Source organism: Cibotium barometz, chromosome 32 (genome assembly GCF_041138505.1).
Source record: "Cibotium barometz isolate CiBa-2024 chromosome 32, ASM4113850v1, whole genome shotgun sequence".
Taxonomy (NCBI): domain Eukaryota; kingdom Viridiplantae; phylum Streptophyta; class Polypodiopsida; order Cyatheales; family Cibotiaceae; genus Cibotium; species Cibotium barometz.
The window spans coordinates 31300505-31310483 of record NC_141077.1 but is presented as its reverse complement, the minus strand read 5'-3'; positions in this window follow the sequence as shown (position 1 = coordinate 31310483).

The window sequence follows — 9979 nt, the reverse complement described above, 5'->3', positions numbered from 1 at the left end:
ATTGTGGTAAGCCTGGACATGTGTAGGCAGATTATTATAAGAAGCAGGCTGACATGCAAAATGGAAAATTTCAGCAAAACAACTATGCATCCTCGAGCAAAAACAATGAGGATAGTGAAAGGTTGTTTGTTATGCAGCATGTCGTTAATGCCATGTCTGAAAATGTTGAAGCAGCACATAAAGATGATAAATGGTACGTTGATTCAGGTGCTTTGGACCACATGACAAGTCATGGGGAGTGGTTCAAGGAGATGAAAAACCTTAAAAGACTAGGTTTTGTGGAAACAGGGGATGACACTGCTCATCCAATTGCCCATGTTGGAGATGTGCCATTATCTATGTAGGATGGCAAAGTGAAGTACCTTGCAGATGTACTTCATGTTCTGAACATAACAAAGAATCTGATTTCAGTTGGCCAGATGATTGAGCAGGGTTTGCAGGTTTGGTTTAACCCTGATGCTTGTTAGGTTGAATACTTTAAAGACAAGTGCAGGTTGGTTTTGCGAAAGGCAACAGAGTGGGCAGAATGTTTACATTGAATGTAAACATGCCTGAAGTAAGTGCTGCGATGTTTGCAAATGGTTCAAGAATTGTTGCAAACACAGACATTGGGCATAAAAGAATTGGACATGTGAATGTGCAGAGAATGAAGTCTATGAATGCAGACTAAAGGAATTGTGACAGGGCTGCCAAAGTTTAAAGTTGAAGGTATGCAGAAAATATGTGAAGCATGCCAATTTGGAAAGCAAACAAAGCATGTATTCTCTTTGATCTAAGTGCAAGTCTTTTTGTAGATCTGACCATGTGACTTGCGGGTTTGGTCGGATCAATTTGGTTAGTTAAGGCTCTTGACTACGTTAGAATAAAAATATCCTAGAGGAATTTCGCGTGCTTTCTGGGCGAGGAAAGTTTTTTTAGATTTGGTTTTGGAAGAACCGAGGGATTAGTCTTTTGTCCGGATATCCGTTGGGCGAGGCCCCCAAGTGAGAGGCTCTACCCTGTGCAAGAAGTGCTACTTTCGCTGCTAGCACCCCCAAATTCGTTGCACGGAGGGGGCAGGGATCCTTTATCAGAGCGCATTGGCTAAAGTGGAACAACCGAGAAGCCAGAAACGTCAAAAATTTATGAAGTATAAAAGATTGTAATTGTGTGATGAAATTCATACAAATTGATATTCAGAATGAAGATTCATAAATTGGAAATTGGGTCTTCAGATGAAAGTACCACAATTGTATGGAATCCCTGACTTGCTTGAGGCCTAGATATGATGGTATTTACCTTATAGCTCCAAGGACCTTGACTACCTGTATAAACCGTGGGTATATCTGGAGCTCTTTACCGACAATATATATGAGTAAATCTAAGACCTTGAAGTTATAAGCAAAAATGCTATCCAGAGGATGAATTCGAATGCTGGTTGATATGATTTTAGAATTCTGGTTGAGAATTGATGAGTTGATTTGGATTCTGATTCAAAGATAATGTGATGTAGATGGATGTGGATGTGAAGAGATGTGGATGGAATGTGATGTGATGTAAATGGATGTGGATGTGGATGTGATGAGATGTGGATGGGATGTGATGTGATGTAAATGGATGTGGATGTGGATGTGGATGTGAAGAGATGTGGATGGGATGTGATCTGATGTAAATGGATGTGGATGTGAATGTGATGAGATGATATTGAGATGTGATGATATGTGAAAGGGTGTAATGTGGATGGGATGTATGTGATGTGATGTGGATGTAATGAATGAGATGGATGGGAATGAATGCAATGAAATGTGAATAGATGACATATGATATGATGTAAATAGATGTGAATGGATGTGATGTGATATAAATAGATGTAAATGGATGTGAATGTGATGTGATGTAAATAGATGTGAATGGATGAGATGTGATGTGATGTGAAATGGATGTGATGTAAATAGATATGAATGGATGAGAAGTGATGTGAATGGATATGATGTGATGTGAAATGGATGTGATGTGAATCGGGATGGATATAAATGAATGAGATGTGATATAAATGAATGAGATGTGATGAGATGTGAATCGAGATAAATGTAAATGGATGAGATGTGATGTGATGTGATGTGATGTGAATCGGGATAGATGTGAATGGATGAGATGTGATGTGAATGGATGTGATGTGAATGGATGTGATGTGAATCGAGATAGATGTGAATGGATGTGATGTGATGTGATATGGATATGGATAGATGTGAATGGATGAGATGTGATGAGGATACATGTGATGAGATGTAATATGATGTGACTAGATGAGAATGGATGAAGGATGATGGGAATACATATGATTGGATGTGGATTAAGCAATGTGAATTGATGTAGAAGAATGTGGAATAACAAGAAATGATGTGGAACAATGTGGAAAGATGAGATTTCGTTAGAAACTGTATTTATAACCTATTTTCAATGACTGTTTTATGTCAAGAATGCTGGGGAAGCATTTTGACCATCTTGTGAATGAGGTCATGGTGGAGACCTAAGTGATAAAGATGCAATAGCTGACGGAGAGTCAACGGAGGACGTCTCGCATAGAGAGGTAGGAAATGTGAATCGAGATAAATGTGAATGGATGAGATGTGATGTGATGTGATGTGATGTGAATCAGGATAGATGTGACTGGATGAGATGTGATGTGAATCGGGATAGATGTGAATGGATGTGATATGGATATGGATAGATGTGAATGGATGAGATGTGATGAGGATACATGTGATGAGATGTAATATGATGTGACTAGATGAGAATGGATGAAGGATGATGGGAATACATATGATTGGATGTGGATTAAGCAATGTGAATTGATGTAGAAGAATGTGGAATAACAAGAAATGATGTGGAACAATGTGGAAAGATGAGATTTCGTTAGAAACTGTATTTATAACCTATTTTCAATGACTGTTTTATGTCAAGAATGCTGGGGAAGCATTTTGACCATCTTGTGAATGAGATCATGGTGGAGACCTAAGTGACAAAGTTGCAATAGTTGACGGAGAGTCAACGGAGGACGTCTCGCATAGAGAGGTAGGCCGAGGTCTTGACCAGTCTCGATTCGATTTAAATGGTGAGCTTTCGGTACAGTGGATGAGGGACCAAGGAAGCGGCCTATGAGTGAAGCACTAGGTGACCTACGAAGGAGCCTAGAGGGTGCTGACCATACAGTGCTTGGGCTCTGGGTTGCCGAAGATACCCACGTGTGCGTCGAGGAAGAAAATGGAACAAGGTGTTAGAGTTGTTAGCTGAACTCGGGCACGGATCTGGTTGATTGTCCTTTGCTGGTCCTCAATGGATAAGTCCATGGCTCTTTTATATGGATCTATTGGTTGATCTTACTTATCTTCAACGGCGGAGAGTCCATCTGGATTTTCTTATGTGATTATATTGCCGGGTACTATGAGCTAAGAACTATTGAAAAGGCCCTTGAGTGAATAGGTGGTGAGCGTTCTGGTTGCAAATGATGCCATAAGTACACCGATGAAGGAATGATTGGAAATTAGAATTCAAGCTAGATATTTTGGGGGATTATGATTAGTGATACTATGGCTTCATTAAAAGATTGTTTTAAAGACAGCTGAATCTGTGAAAAAGGCAATTTCATGTTGGGTGTGTAAGTCGTGTGACTATCTTGAACTTTACTTGAAGCGCCGGCTAGGGGGCCTGGGAACTCTTTTCCCTGGTACTTGGGACAAAACATAACCAAATTCCTAAATGGATCCTATCACTACATTGGTTGAGCGGTTGGCTGGGTGGTTGGCTAACCCATGGGATTGTGGACTGATGGATCCCTAAAATGAGACTCAATTCTGTTATGGTACGATAGATGAATTAAATCTTGGATAGTCTTTGTTCTATGGAAAAGAATCAATGGCTGTGAGGAAAAAAGTGTTGGTCTCTATGATCCAAGTGCAAGTCTTTTCCTAGATCTGACCATGTGACTTATGGGTTCGGTTGGATCAGTTTTGTTAGTTAAGGCTCTTGACTACGTTAGAATAAAAATATCTTGGAGGAATCGCCCGTGCTTTCTGGGCGAGGGAAGTTTTTCTGGGTTTGGTTTTGGAAGAATCGAGGGATTAGTCTTTTGTCCAGATATCCCTGGGCGAGGCCCCCGAGTGAGAGGCTCTGCCTTGTGCAAGAAATGCTACTTCCGCCTGCTAAAACCCTCAAATTCGTTGCGCGGAGGGGGCAGGGATCTTTCAAGCACACCACGGGGATGACCCACAAGTATCTCTCACCGGGCTGGTACCAAATCTAATATCCAAATCCAATGAATCCAAGTCCAATGAATCCAAAACCAAATCCAAGTCCAAGTCCAAGTCCAGATCCAAGTGCAAGTCCAGATCCAAGTCCAAGTTCAGATCCATGTCCAAGCTCTATGTCCAAGTTCCATGTCTAAGCTCTATGTTCCATGTACAAGCTCTATGTCCAAGTTCCATGTTCATGTCCAAGCTCTATGTTCCATGTCCAAGCTCTATGCCCAAATTCCATGTTCATGTCCAATCTTCATGCCCAAGCTATATGTCCAAGTTCCATGTTTATGTCCAATCTTCATGCCTAGGCTATATTTCCAAGTTCCATGTTTATGATCCATGTCCAAGCTCTAAATCCACTTGCTCGTCCCATGAATAATCTCCACAACTCCTATAGCCTTGTCGATGAACTCGCTCATCCCATGAATAATCTCCACAACTCCTATAGCCTTGTCGCCCTCAAAAAAGCTCTTTCTCGCAAGAAAACTGATGTAAAACTTGTTTTAATGGTTTTCGGGCGATAAAAACCTCCAAAAAGAAGTTCTTATAGTTTTCTGAGCAGTTTAGGATTTTTGAAATTTTTAGGGTTCCAAAAGTTTTCTATCCGTGTACAGTTCGTATGGTTGTATAGGTCCGTACAATAATATGGAAAGATGGTGTGGCACTGTAGTTGATGGAGGCGCTCTGAAATCAGTGGGGAGTGATGAAAAAATCCATGATTTAATTCATAGATGATGATGGAGAAGATGATCTCCATGCTTCAACGAAGATAGCAACGTGATGAAGATGTTCTTCTTCAATTTGATGCTTAAAAGAGAGTCTCATGCTTCTTTTATACTTGGGGAAGCCTTGCTTTTTGCCAAAAAGTGATGCTTTGCCTTTTACTTTGCTTTTGGTCTTTTTAATAGTAAAATACTGCTCAACTTTAGTCAAAAGTTCTTGTTTTGCTTTTCTAGCTTCAGGGCCTTGCTTTTTGGCCTTGGAGTTGCTTTTTGAAAAAGTGGCTTTCAGCTTTTTTTGTTCGGCTTAGTCTCCTCTTTCCAATGGTGCCTTTGGCTCACAGGTTAACCTTTTTGCCTTTTTGCTTCTTCCTACTTTTTGACCAAGAATGGTGCTTTTACTTAATCAAACCTTATGGACCCTGTCCCCATGTCTTCTTTCACCTATCTGGTGCCGGGCATGGGTTTCATCATGTGAAATAGACCTAGGAGGGCCAAATAATTGCATTCCCTCCCTCTTACATCCTCAACTCTGCGGACCACAAGTGTTCCAAGCATGTTCGTATCTTCCAAGTACATCCATATGTCCTTGCGTTCCCTCACACCCCTCGGTCCCCACACGGAGCCGTGCCTGTTGAGATATCGAGCTCATCTAGTGAGGCGGTGGACACTGATGACCCGCCTGGGGGATAGGCCACACACTTACACCACTGGCATATGCGGCCAGTGGGATGACAGGCTTTGTGACAGCCATTCTAGAAACTGGCATAGTTATAGCGCCAGCTCATTTAGTTAGGTTCACACTATAGAGAATCCTAGTATGTATTTGGTTGAGTACCTTTTCATATGGGGTGTACTCTTATCTTTGTATATGGTGTGTTGGAAGAAGAAGAAGATGTTCAGCCTCTCACCTTGTGTGTTCTCTTTTAGGGTTTTGTGAGTGTGTGTGTGTTCTTGCAAGAGCTCAAGCTTTCTTCTCCCCCGCATCTTTTCATGGTATTAGAGCTTGGTTCATGCTAAGGACTGAGCTGCAAGCAAGAGAAGCACAAGAAGCAGTACGAGGGTAAGAGCTTCATCTACTCTTCCCTATTTGTGTTGGCGACTACACCCTTGTCGGGAGCTCTACGGGAGGCACCGGCAAATGATCTCTCATTGAGGAGCTTTCTTCGGGAGAGTAAAGCTATAGGGCAACTATATTATCCTATCAGACAAAACACGTTTCGGGCACGTTAGGACCTCCGGTTTTCGCACAAAACGCGTTTCAGGTGCGTTAGGAACTCCGGATTTCAGACAAAAACACGATTTCGAGCACTGCGGGTAAGTCATCAATTCTATGCAGAACTTTGTTTTAAGAACTGCAAGAAGACAGATTGGTTGTGCAAACATTGTGTGTGCTGCAAGGAGGTCAACAGTTGCCATTGGGTGTATGTATGCACATTGAGGTCAGTGGTTGTGACATTTGAGTGCAGTACAGTACCACTGCAAAAAATACAACAGTTTGTGCAAGACAAACCAGTGTTGTTTCTGGTAAATTTGTGTGTCTGGCAAGATGTCAAATGATGGCATAAACCAGATTGTTGCTAAGAAGCTTGACAAAAACAACTTCCATGCTTGAAGGTTCAGGTTGACAAATTTCTTGATGGGAAAGGGTTACTGGGACTACATAGAAGGTGAGCATGAAGAGCACCGGAGATACCGGAGATCAATCCAACTGCTGCAGATGTGAAAGAGTTCAAGGATTGGAACCAAGGAGCTAGAAAAGTTATGTATTGGCTCTCTATCAGTATACACAGGATACCATGATTTGGCACATACAGGACCCCAAGGAGGCATTGGACACCTTTGTAAAACTCTATGAAACGAATACCAAGGCACGAAAAATACAGTTAAAGAATGAACTTCATACTGTGGAGAAAAAGAGTATGTTTGCTGTGAATGACTATGCATTGAAGATCAAGGGTATTGTGGAATCCCTTGCATCTATTGGTGTTTCAGTAGATGATGATGATAAGGTGGAAGTCTGTCTACGTGGTCTCGAGCCACAATACAAGGCGTTCAAGACGTCTATTCAGACTCGGGAAAACATTTCCAATTTCACAGATTTTGTGTCTATGTTGATTATAGAGAAAAGAGCTTGGGTGAAGACCAACAGTCTTCACAAAACAAAAACAGTTCAGAGAGCAATAGGACTTCTACACAAGTTTAAGAAGAGGACGAGGTAGAGGAGGCCATGGACGCGGCCAAGGAGGTGGTCGAAAAGGTAATCAGAATTATGGCCCCAGCAGCACAACAACAACAATCCCAGAATTCACAACAACAACAACAACACGCAGGTGGAAGAGACCAGGGGAGTCAAAGAGGTCGTGGAAATTGGCAAAGGCAGTATAATGATACACGTGGATGCTTTTATTGTGGTAAGCCTGGACATGTGCAGGTAGATTGTTATAAGAAGCAAGCTGACATGCAAAATGGGAAATTACAGCAAAACAACTATCCATCCTCAAGCAAAAACAATGAGGATAATGAAAGGTTGTTTGTTATGTAGCATGTCATTAATGCCATGTCTGAAAATGTTGAAGCAGCACATAAAGATAAGATGTATGGTACGTTGATTCAGGTGCTTCGAACCACATGACAAGCCATGGGGAGTGGTTCAAGGAGATGAAAAACCTTATAAGACCAGGTTTTGTGGAAACAGGGGGGATGACACTGCTCATCCAATTGCCCATGTTGGAGATGTGCCATTGTCTATGGCAGGATGATAAAGTGAAGTACCTTGCAGATGTACTTCATGTTCCGAACATAACAAAGAATCTGGTTTCAGTTGGCCAAATGATTGAGCAGGCTTTGCAGGCTCGGTTTAACCCTGATGGTTGTTATGTTGAAGACTTTAAAGACAAGTGCAGGTTGGTTACAAAAGGCAACAGAGTGGTCAGAATGTTTACATTGAATGTAAACATGCCTGAAGTGAGTGCTGCGATGTTTGCAAATGGTTCAGGAATTGTTGTAGACACAGACATTTGGCATAAAAGAATTGGACATGTGAATGTGCAGAGAATGAAGTCTATGCAAAAACTAAAGGAATTGTGACAAGGTTGCCAAAGTTTAAAGTTGAAGGTATGCAGAAAATATGTGAAGCATGCCAATTTGGAAAGTAAACAAAGCATGTATTTTCACGTGACAGAAATGTGAGCAAAAATGCACTAGATGTTGTGCATTCAGATGTATGGGGTCCTACGAAGACCATGTCTGATGACCACACAAGGAAAGTGTGGGTATACTTCATGAAGGAGAAGAGTGAGGTCACTCATTTTCAGAATTTCAGAGTTATGGTTAAAAAGCAAACAGGGAAACATGTAAAGTGCCTAAGGTCAGATGGAGGGGGAGAGTACTTCTCCAATGAGTTCTGAATTTTTACAGAAGAATGGTATTCAGAGTTTACATGCAGATACACTCCATAGCAAAATGGAGTTGCTGAGCAGAAAAACAGGCACATTGTGCTGAGATTACGCGAGCATTGATGGAAGAGAAGAATATGCCGCATAGCTATTGGACTGAGGCTGTTTTTACAGCAGTTTACATCATGAACAGGACTCCAACTGCAGCCATACATGATGTAACTCCACAGGAGAGGTTTACTGGCAAAAAACCTGATTGTCTTTGGATGCATTGCATATGTGCATGTGCCAGATGAGCTGAGAACTAAGCTGGATGTTGTTTTTTATGAGATGAGCAGCTGGTATGCTGCTGAAAAAGAAGCTGTTGGGGCTGATGTGAGTGGAAATGTGGTTGCATAGAATGCAAGTCATCAATCACAATTTTGAGTGGACCAGGAGAGTCCTCATCTAGTGGTTCAGTTAGACCATGGAGTGGTAGGCTGTGTCATAATACCAGTCCTGCAAATGTGACTAGTACATCACATAAAGACAAAGAGAAAGTGCTTGAGTCCCTTAGTATGCCTGACATTTCTGTATGGCATTCTCATGTTGATAAAGAGTCTAGTGGCTCTCAGAGATGAGCCTTGATAAGAATCTTGGGATACCAGCTATGAGGATCTTAGGATACCAGCTATGAGAACACCTGGTGTAAAGAAGACTATGGAAGCCATGAATTCAAAGCTACGAAGATCTGGGAGAGTGAAGAATCCTGTGCAAAGGTTTACCTATGATGGTTATGTGGCACATCACTATGCATACATGGCAAAAGTTGTGCAAGTTGTAGAGCCCACATGCATTGATGAGGCTGTTGGAAATGTGTGTTGGGAGAAAGCTATGGATGAGGAGATGGATGCACTATATGGAAATGAGACTTGGGATTTAGTGCAATCGCCTAAAGGCAAGAAAGCCATTGGATGCAAGTGGGTGTACAAAGTAAAACATAACAGTGATGGAAGCATAAGCAGGTACAAGGCTAGATTGGTAGCCAAAGGATATGCACAGACATATGGCATTGATTATGAGGAAACTTTCAGCCCAGTTGCCAAGATGGCAACAGTGAGAGTTGTGATAGCAGTGGCTGTATCAAAGTAATTGTCTTTACATCAGATGGATGTAAAGAATGCATTCTTGCATGGGGATTTGCAATGTTGCAGCCACCTGGTTATGAGGATGTGAGTCACCACAAGCATGTTGGTAGGTTGAAGAAAGTCTTGTATGGCTTAAAACAAGCACCAAGAGCATGGTCTAACAAGATTTTTGAATATCTTGGCTTTCATGTAGCCAATGTAGATTTCTCGTTGTATGTGAGACACAGTGATAGAGGGGTTGTGCTTGTTGTCATCTATGTAGATGACCTGATCATTATGGGGGACCATGATGTAGAGATCTTTGATGTAAAGATCTTGCTTAGAGAGAAGTTTGAGATGAAGGATCTGGGGGAGCTCAGATATTTCTTGGGCATTGAGGTGATTAGGTCACCACATGGTATTGGATTACTGCAGAGACAGTATGGCTTGGACATGTTGTCCAAGTATGGTATGACAGG